The sequence below is a fragment of the Dendrobates tinctorius genome, unplaced genomic scaffold (genome assembly GCF_039654945.1).
Source record: "Dendrobates tinctorius isolate UK_male_01 unplaced genomic scaffold, ASM3965494v1 ptg000257l, whole genome shotgun sequence".
Lineage (NCBI taxonomy): Eukaryota > Metazoa > Chordata > Amphibia > Anura > Dendrobatidae > Dendrobates > Dendrobates tinctorius.
Genome location: NW_027361924.1, coordinates 5,071,155 through 5,081,551, shown reverse-complemented (window position 1 = coordinate 5,081,551; position 10,397 = coordinate 5,071,155).

Below are 10,397 nucleotides of genomic sequence, written 5' to 3'. Positions count from 1 at the left end.
CTGATGGCGTTATATTATACTGTATGTACGACAAGATGCCCAGGTTATACCAGCTGTACATATATCATTATATACAGGAGATGCCCAGGTTATACCAGCTGTACATATATAATTATATACAGGAGATGCCCAGGTTATACCAGCTGTACATATATAATTATATACAGGAGATGGCCAGGTTATACCAGCTGTACATATATAATTATATACAGGAGATGCCCAGGTTATACCAGCTGTACATATATAATTATAAATTATTGAACATGATTACTCACATTAACCATATTTGATACTTTGTGTAAAAGCTTTTGTTAGTGATGAAGCTTCAGGATATCTCCTGTATGGAGAAACTAGTCGCAGGCATTGCTCAGGTGTGATTTCGGCCCATTCTTCCACACAAAACTCATCACATCCTGAGGGTCCAGTGAGCTCCTATGAACTCTGATCTTTAGTTCCTTCCATACACTTTCTCTTGGATTCAGGTCCAGTGATCGGCTCGGCCATTCCAGCAGCTTTATTCTCTGAAACCAACTGAGAGTTTCCTTGGCTGTTTGTTTGGGATCATTGTCTTTCTGAATTGTCCAGTCTTGTTTCATCATCATCCTTGTAGACGGCAGCAGACTTTTATCAAGAATGTCTCAGTACATTTGTCCATTCATCTTTCCTTCAATTATATGAAGTTTGCCAGTGCCGGATGCTGAAAAACATCCCTATACCATGAGGTTCCCACCTCCAAACCTACCTCACTGTTGGTATGGTGTTTTGGGGTGACATCCGTGCCTTTTGGCCTCCAAACATGGTGCATATTATGGCATCCCAAGAGTTCAGTTCTCTGACCAGACTATAATCTCCCAGTATTTCACCGGAGTGTCTAAATGTTGTTGAGCAAACTGTAAACGCGCTCATTGGAGTTTTATATGGTTAGTGTGCATAGAGGCCATGGAGGTTGTGTGGTGAGCGTACATACAGGCCATGGAGGTTGTGTGGTGAGCGTACATACAGGTCATGGAGGTTGTGTGGTGAGGGTACATACAGGTCATGGAGGTTGTGTGGTGAGCGTACATACAGGCCATGGAGGTTGTGTGGTGAGGGTACATACAGGTCATGGAGGTTGTGTGGTGAGCGTACATACAGGTCATGGAGGTTGTGTGGTGAGCGTACATACAGGTCATGGAGGTTGTGTGGTGAGCGTACATACAGGCCATGGAGGTTGTGCGGTGAGCGTACATACAGGCCATGGAAGTTGCATGGTGAGGGTACATACAGGTCATGGAGGTTGCGTGGTGAGGGTACATACAGGCCATGGAGGTTGCGTGGTGAGCGTAGATACAGGCCATGGAGGTTGTGTGGTAAGTGTACATACAGGCCATGGAGGTTGTGTGGTGAGGGTACATACAGGTCATGGAGGTTGTGTGGTGAGCGTACATACAGGTCATGGAGGTTGTGTGGTGAGCGTACATACAGGCCATGGAGGTTGTGTGGTGAGCGTACATACAGGCCATGGAAGTTGCATGGTGAGGGTACATACAGGTCATGGAGGTTGCGTGGTGAGGGTACATACAGGCCATGGAGGTTGCGTGGTGAGCGTAGATACAGGCCATGGAGGTTGTGTGGTGAGGGTACATACAGGCCATGGAGGTTGCGTGGTGAGGGTACATACAGGCCATGGAGGTTGCGTGGTGAGCGTAGATACAGGCCATGGAGGTTGTGTGGTAAGCGTACATACAGGTCATGGAGGTTGTGTGGTGAGGGTACATACAGGCCATGGAGGTTGTGTGGTGAGGGTACATACAGGTCATGGAGGTTGTGTGGTGAGCGTACATACAGGTCATGGAGGTTGTGTGGTGAGCGTACATACAGGCCATGGAGGTTGTGTGGTGAGCGTACATACAGGTCATGGAAGTTGCATGGTGAGGGTACATACAGGCCATGGAGGTTGCATGGTGAGGGTACATACAGGCCATGGAGGTTGCGTGGTGAGGGTACATACAGGCCATGGAAGTTGCGTGGTGAGCGTACATACAGGTCATGGAGGTTGCGTGGTGAGGGTACATACAGGTCATGGAGGTTGTGTGGTGAGCGTACATACAGGCCATGGAGGTTGCGTGGTGAGGGTACATACAGGCCATGGAGGTTGCGTGGTGAGGGTACATACAGGCCATGGAAGTTGCGTGGTGAGCGTACATACAGGTCATGGAGGTTGCGTGGTGAGGGTACATACAGGCCATGGAGGTTGCGTGGTGAGCGTACATACAGGTCATGGAGGTTGTGTGGTGATCGTACATACAGGCCATGGAGGTTGCGTGGTGAGGGTACATACAGGTCATGGAGGTTGTGTGGTGAGCGTACATACAGGCCATGGAGGTTGCGTGGTGAGGGTACATACAGGTCATGGAGGTTGTGTGGTGAGCGTACATACAGGCCATGGAGGTTGCGTGGTGAGGGTACATACAGGCCATGGAGGTTGCGTGGTGAGGGTACATACAGGCCATGGAAGTTGCGTGGTGAGCGTACATACAGGTCATGGAGGTTGCGTGGTGAGGGTACATACAGGCCATGGAGGTTGCGTGGTGAGGGTACATACAGGCCATGGAAGTTGCGTGGTGAGCGTACATACAGGCCATGGAGGTTGCATGGTGAGGGTACATACAGATCATGGAGGTTGCGTGGTGAGCGTACATACAGGTCATGGAGGTTGCGTGGTGAGCGTACATACAGGCCATGGAGGTTGCGTGGTGAGGGTACATACAGGCCATGGAGGTTGTGTGGTGAGCGTACATACAGGTCATGGAGGTTGCGTGGTGAGCGTAGATACAGGCCATGGAGGTTGCGTGGTGAGCGTACATACAGGCCATGGAGGTTGCGTGGTGAGGGTACATACAGGCCATGGAAGTTGCGTGGTGAGCGTACATACAGGTCATGGAGGTTGCGTGGTGAGGGTACATACAGGCCATGGAAGTTGCGTGGTGAGCGTACATACAGGTCATGGAGGTTGCGTGGTGAGGGTACATACAGGCCATGGAAGTTGCGTGGTGAGCGTACATACAGGCCATGGAGGTTGCGTGGTGAGGGTACATACAGGCCATGGAGGTTGCGTGGTGAGGGTACATACAGGCCATGGAAGTTGCGTGGTGAGCGTACATACAGGCCATGGAGGTTGCGTGGTGAGGGTACATACAGGTCATGGAGGTTGCGTGGTGAGCGTACATACAGGTCATGGAGGTTGCGTGGTGAGCGTACATACAGGCCATGGAGGTTGCGTGGTGAGGGTACATACAGGCCATGGAGGTTGTGTGGTGAGCGTACATACAGGTCATGGAGGTTGTGTGGTGAGCGTAGATACAGGCCATGGAGGTTGTGTGGTGAGCGTACATACAGGCCATGGAGGTTGCGTGGTGAGGGTACATACAGGCCATGGAAGTTGCGTGGTGAGCGTACATACAGGTCATGGAGGTTGCGTGGTGAGGGTACATACAGGCCATGGAAGTTGCGTGGTGAGCGTACATACAGGTCATGGAGGTTGCGTGGTGAGGGTACATACAGGCCATGGAGGTTGCGTGGTGAGGGTACATACAGGCCATGGAAGTTGCGTGGTGAGCGTACATACAGGCCATGGAGGTTGCGTGGTGAGGGTACATACAGGCCATGGAGGTTGCGTGGTGAGGGTACATACAGGCCATGGAGGTTGTGTGGTGAGCGTACATACAGGTCATGGAGGTTGCGTGGTGAGCGTAGATACAGGCCATGGAGGTTGTGTGGTGAGCGTACATACAGGCCATGGAGGTTGTGTGGTGAGGGTACATACAGGCCATGGAGGTTGCGTGGTGAGCGTACATACAGGCCATGGAGGTTGTGTGGTGAGCGTACATACAGACCATGGAGGTTGAGTACATTACTTACGTTTTCTTTTAAACGATTGTACCTGCTGATCCCAGGTCTTCATGTAGCTCTCCACAGATGGTCCTCGGCTATTGGACAACCCTTCTTATAATTCTTTGCACTCCTCTGTCTGATATCTTGCAGGAAACACCTGGTCGTGACTGGTTTATGGTGAAATTATGTTCTTTCCTCTTCCAGATTATGGCCCAGTGTTTACTGGAACCTTCAGTAGTTTAGAAATACTTCTGTTACCAATGCCATCAGTATGTTTTGCAACAATAAGGTTGCACAGGTCTGGAGACAGCTCATTGGTTCTAGCCATCATGAGATGTTTCTTATGTGGCACCTTGGTGATAGATTCCTTTTTATCGGCCATCAATTAAACCAGGTGATATTATTTGTCACTATGTGGCAGGATTGCTTTCTAATTACTGATAGATTTCAGCTGGTGTCAGGACTTTCAAGGGCTTTATGTACCTCTCTTTTTTTGTGACGTGTTCAATACTTATTTCACTCGCTGTGAATAATTATTTACAGAAGATGCCAAGGTTTAGCCTTACATCACCAAGCACAATGCCGAGTGTCAGATGGAGTGGTGTAAAGCTGCCACCAGTGGTCTCCGGAGGAGACGTGTTCTGTGCAGTGACGGGTCGCACTTCTCTATCTGCGTCTGATGGAGGAGTCTGGGTTTGGTGATTCCAGAAGGAAGTTACCCCCTGACTGCATTGTGCCCCCTGTGCAGATGGTGGAGGAGGATAAAATTATAGGCTGATATCGGGGGGCGGCCTCGGCCCCAGCACAAGACATTGTGGACAATTGTAGCTTCGGCTTTGTGGGAACAGTTTGGGGGAAGACCCTTTTCTGTTCCCCATGACGGTGCTCAGTGCACAAGCTCCGTACAGACATGGAGGAGGAGTTTGGTGACCGGCCGCCCAGAGCCCGGACCTCAGCCCCAACCTAAAATGTAGATAGTGACCCCGGCCTCCCCCCATTATCAGTGTTAGACCTTGAAAATGCTCTTTTGGATAAAAGGGCAAGAAATGACACAAATCTTGTAGAAATCCCTCCCAAAACACCGTTATATCTGCAGAGTGACGACTCCATATTAATATCTCTGGATGTAGAATGGGAGGTTAGAAAAGCCCCTGTATTAGGGATTGGGGGGCACATACTTTCTTTATATCTTGCATATTATCTGCCGCTGATGCCGGCTTGTACAAGGCTGCTCCATATTTTAAGTTTTCGATTTGTATCTTCGAAGAACTTTATAAACTCTCCACATGGGGGCAGTGTACCCTCGCCTGTGTCCCCTGCGCTCCACCATTACCGATGTTGTGGGAGATGTTATTATGTGTTTGTTCCTCTCGGTGATGTCCATGCAGATTAGCTCCTGGCATTTACCATCCATGGAGGTCTCTGACGTACGCCGCGGTACAGACGTACACTACATATATACGGGATATACTTTATACTGTGTCCCTCTACATAGTGAAGTGCTGCAGACAATATTTGGGGTGCTCTAGTGGAGCGGGGTCTATGGACACCTCTGCGGCTCTCACAGATCTCACCCAACTTTCCCAACATAATTCACTTCAAATTTACCTATTGATACCTCCCATCCCTTCAATGGAGGAGACGAGAACAATTAAGCAGGACTTGTGGAGTGTTCCCAGTATACGGTGGGTCTTGTTGGGTGTTCCCGGGATACGGCGGATCTTGTGGGGTGTTCCCGGTATACGGTGGGTCTTGTGGGGTGTTCCCGGTATACGGCGGATCTTGTGGGGTGTTCCCGGTATACGGCGGATCTTGTTGGGTGTTCCCGGTATACGGCGGATCTTGTTGGGTGTTCCCTGTATACGGCAGGTCTTGTGGGGTGTTCACGGTATACGGCAGGTCTTGTGGGATGATCCCGGTATATGGCAGGTCTTGTGGGATGATCCCGGTATATGGCAGGTCTTGTGGAGTGTTCCCAGTATACGGCAGGTCTTCTTGGGTGTTCACGGTATACGGCAGGTCTTGTGGGATGATCCCGGTATACGGCGGATCTTGTGGGGTGTTCCCGGTATACGGTGGGTCTTGTGGGGTGTTCCCGGTATACGGCGGATCTTGTGGGGTGTTCCCGGTATACGGCGGATCTTGTGGGGTGTTCCCGGTATACGGTGGGTCTTGTGGGGTGTTCCCGGTATACGGCGGATCTTGTGGGGTGTTCCCGGTATACGGCGGATCTTGTTGGGTGTTCCCGGTATACGGCGGATCTTGTTGGGTGTTCCCTGTATACGGCAGGTCTTGTGGGGTGTTCACGGTATACGGCAGGTCTTGTGGGATGATCCCGGTATATGGCAGGTCTTGTGGGATGATCCCGGTATATGGCAGGTCTTGTGGAGTGTTCCCAGTATACGGCAGGTCTTCTTGGGTGTTCACGGTATACGGCAGGTCTTGTGGGATGATCCCGGTATACGGCAGGTCTTGTGGGGTGTTCCCGGTATACGGCAGGTCTTCTTGGGTGTTCACGGTATACGGCAGGTCTTGTGGGGTGTTCACGGTATACGGCAGGTCTTGTGGGATGATCCCGGTATATGGCAGGTCTTGTGGAGTGTTCCCGGTATACGGCTGGTCTTCTTGGGTGTTCACGGTATACGGCAGGTCTTGTGGGATGATCCCGGTATACGGCAGGTCTTGTGGGGTGTTCCCGGTATACGGCAGGTCTTGTGGGGTGTTCACGGTATACGGCAGGTCTTGTGGGATGATCCCGGTATATGGCAGGTCTTGTGGAGTGTTCCCAGTATACGGCAGGTCTTCTTGGATGTTCCCGGTATACGGCGGATCTTGTTGGGTGTTCCCGGTATACGGCAGGTCTTGTGGGGTGTTCCCGGTATATGGCAGGTCTTGTGGGGTGTTCCCGGTATACAGCAGGTCTTGTGGAGTGTTCCCAGTATACGGCAGGTCTTCTTGGATGTTCCCGGTATACGGCAGGTCTTGTGGGGTGTTCCCGGTATACAGCAGGTCTTGTGGAGTGTTCCCAGTATACGGCAGGTCTTCTTGGGTGTTCCCGGTATACGGCGGATCTTGTTGGGTGTTCCCGGTATACGGCAGGTCTTGTGGGGTGTTCCCGGTAAATGGCAGGTCTTGTGGGGTGTTCCCGGTGTACAGCAGGTCTTGTGGAGTGTTCCCAGTATACGGCAGGTCTTGTTGCGTGTTCCCGGTATACGGCAGGTCTTCTTGGGTGTTCCCAGTATACGGCAGGTCTTCTTGGGTGTTCCCGGTATACGATGGGTCTTGTGGGGTGTTCCCGGTATACGGCGGGTCTTGTGGGGTGTTCCTGGGAACCGAAGGTGAGTAAAGGTGCCAGTCTGGTCCTTTCCCACAGAAAAATTACTCCAAATTACTGATAAAGTGCTGCTGGCTGTGATAGGTGTCAGAATACGCAGAGCATCGCAGCTACTATAGGAGCCATGGTCTGGTGCGTATGCGTCACTTACCCGGGGGTAGAGATGGCACGTGAGTTTACTATAAGAAGGCGACAAGCTGGGGGCAATATTCTACTGGGAAACAATGGGACCTGGCATCATGTGGATGTAACACGTACCACCGAGCTAAACATTATACACTCCATGTACCTTTTATGTCAGCGGAATTCCTTACTGGCAGCGTCTCTCTCACCAGGATGGTCGTACTGTAATGATATGGGGAACATGAGAAAGATTAAAGTAATGTATTGTCTTCAAATTCCAAAAGTAAATGATAAATTACTTCCTGCAGCCACCACTAGGGGGAGCTCCCTGTATACAGAGATACATGATAAGATCCTGTCTGCAGCCACCACTAGACAGAGATCCCTGTATACAGATATACAGGATAAGATCCTGTCTGCAACCACCACTAGGGGAAGCTCCCTGTATAAAGAGATTCATGATAAGATCCTGTCTGCAGCCACCACTAGGGGGAGCTCCCTGTATACAGAGATACATGATAAGATCCTGTGTGCAGCCAACACTAGGGGGAGCTCCCTGTATACAGAGATACAGGATAAGATCCTGTCTGCATCCACCACTAGGGGGAGCTCCCTAAATAAAGAGATACATGATAAGATCCTTTCTGCAGCCACCACTAGGGGGAGCTCCCTGTATACAGAGATACATGATAAGATTCTGTCTGCAGCCACCACTAGAGGGAGCTCCCTGTATACAGAAATACAGGATAAGATCCTTTCTGCAGCCACCACTAGGGGGAGCTCCCTGTATACAGAGATACATGATAAGATCCTGTCTGCAGCCACCACTAGAGGGAGCTCCCTGTATACAGAGATACATGATAAGATTCTGTCTGCAGCCACCACTAGGGGGAGCTCCCTAAATAAAGAGATACATGATAAGATCCTTTCTGCAGCCACCACTAGGGGGAGCTCCCTGTATACAGAGATACATGATTAGATTCTGTCTGCAGCCACCACTAGGAGGAGCTCCCCGTATACAGAGATACATGATAAGATCCTATCTGCAGCCACCACTAGGGGGAGCTCCCTGTATACAGAGATACATGATAAGATCCTGTCTGCACTCACCACTAGGGGGAGCTCCCTGTATACAGAGATACATGATAAGATCCTGTCTGTAGCCACCACTAGGGGGAGCTCCCTGTATACAGAGATACAAGATAAGATCCTGTCTGCAGTCACCACTAGGGGGAGCTCAGGCGTATCCTGAACACTGCTCCCTCTAGTGGCTGTTATAGGTGATGCTATACACCAGCCATTCGCATTATGGTCTATGTAGTGATGTTATTGGCGGGGGAGGGGTTGGTCGGTAGGTTGCACTCTTGTTTATGCCACATTCTAATCCATTTCCAAACAGAATCTGGCCTTTGTTATTGTGGCCGCTTCCTCCTCTTGCTGTGACCGTAAACTCCGCTCGGCCCCAATATCTCGGCCATTTATTGATTGAACTCCGTGTCTATAAACAGAACACAAAGTCCAAGGCCCTGCGGAGTGAGTAATATGGATGTAATGGACGTGGGGATACCGGCTGCGCTGATAGCGTCCCTCCGGCCCCCGCGCGGTGTCACAATCCGGGACCGCAATAACGCAGAAGGGTCCGAACACTGATAATGAGCGGGGGCACCAGGGTTAACCCACACAATGCTGCACATCGGACCCCATACACTCAGCACCGAGGGTCCGGACAGGATTCATCTACCGACAGCGGAGACCTTAAAACTTATGAATTTTAACGGGGGTGTATGAAAGAGCCCCTCTACCCCCCACTATTCCTGTGCCCACCATGTGGATGGTGCAGCGCAACAGGGCGAATGGGACCCCATACTCTAAATGGGTGGAGGGCGCAACAGGAGAGGATTAGATACACGGCTCAGGAGACAGTATCACACAGGATAGGATTAGATACACGGCTCAGCAGACAGTATCACACAGGATAGGATTAGATACACGGCTCAGCAGTCAGTATCACACAGGATAGGATTAGATACACAGCTCAGCAGTCAGTATCACACAGGAGAGAATTAGATACACGGCTCAGCAGTCAGTATCACACAGGATAGGCTTAGATACACGGCTCAGCCGTCAGTATCACACAGGATAGGATTAGATACACAGCTCAGCAGTCAGTATCACACAGGAGAGAATTAGATACACGGCTCAGCAGTCAGTATCACACAGGAGAGGATTAGATACACGGCTCAGCAGTCAGTATCACACAGGAGAGGATTAGATACACAGCTCAGCAGTCAGTATCACACAGGATAGGATTAGATACATGGCTCAGCAGTCAGTATCACACAGGAGAAGATTAGATACACGGCTCAGCAGTCAGTATCACACAGGATAGGATTAGATACACGGCTCCACAGTCAGTATCACACAGGATAGGATTAGATACACGGCTCAACAGTCTGTATCACACAGGATAGGATTAGATACACGGCTCAGCAGTCGGTATCACACAGGAGAGGATTAGATACACGGCTCAGCAGTCGGTATCACACAGGATAGGATTAGATACACGGCTCAGCAGTCAATATCACACAGGAGAGGATTAGATACATGGCTCCACAGTCAGTATCACGCACGATAGGATTAGATACACGGCTCAGCAGTCAGTATCACACAGGAGAGGATTAGATACACGGCTCAGCAGTCAGTATCACACAGGATAGGATTAGATACACGGCTCAGCAGTCAGTATCACACAGGAGAGGATTAGATACACGGCTCAGCAGACAGTATCACACAGGAGAGGATTAGATACACGGCTCACCAGTCAGTATCCCACAGGAGAGGATTAGATACACGACTCAGCAGTCAGTATCACACAGGAGAGGATTAGATACACTACATGGCTCAGCACACAGTATCACACAGGATAGGATTAGATACACGGCTCAGCAGTCAGTATCACACAGGAGAGGATTAGATACACGGCTCAGCAGTCAGTATCACACAGGATAGAATTAGATACACGGCTCAGCAGTCAGTATCACACAGGATAGGATTAGATACACAGCTC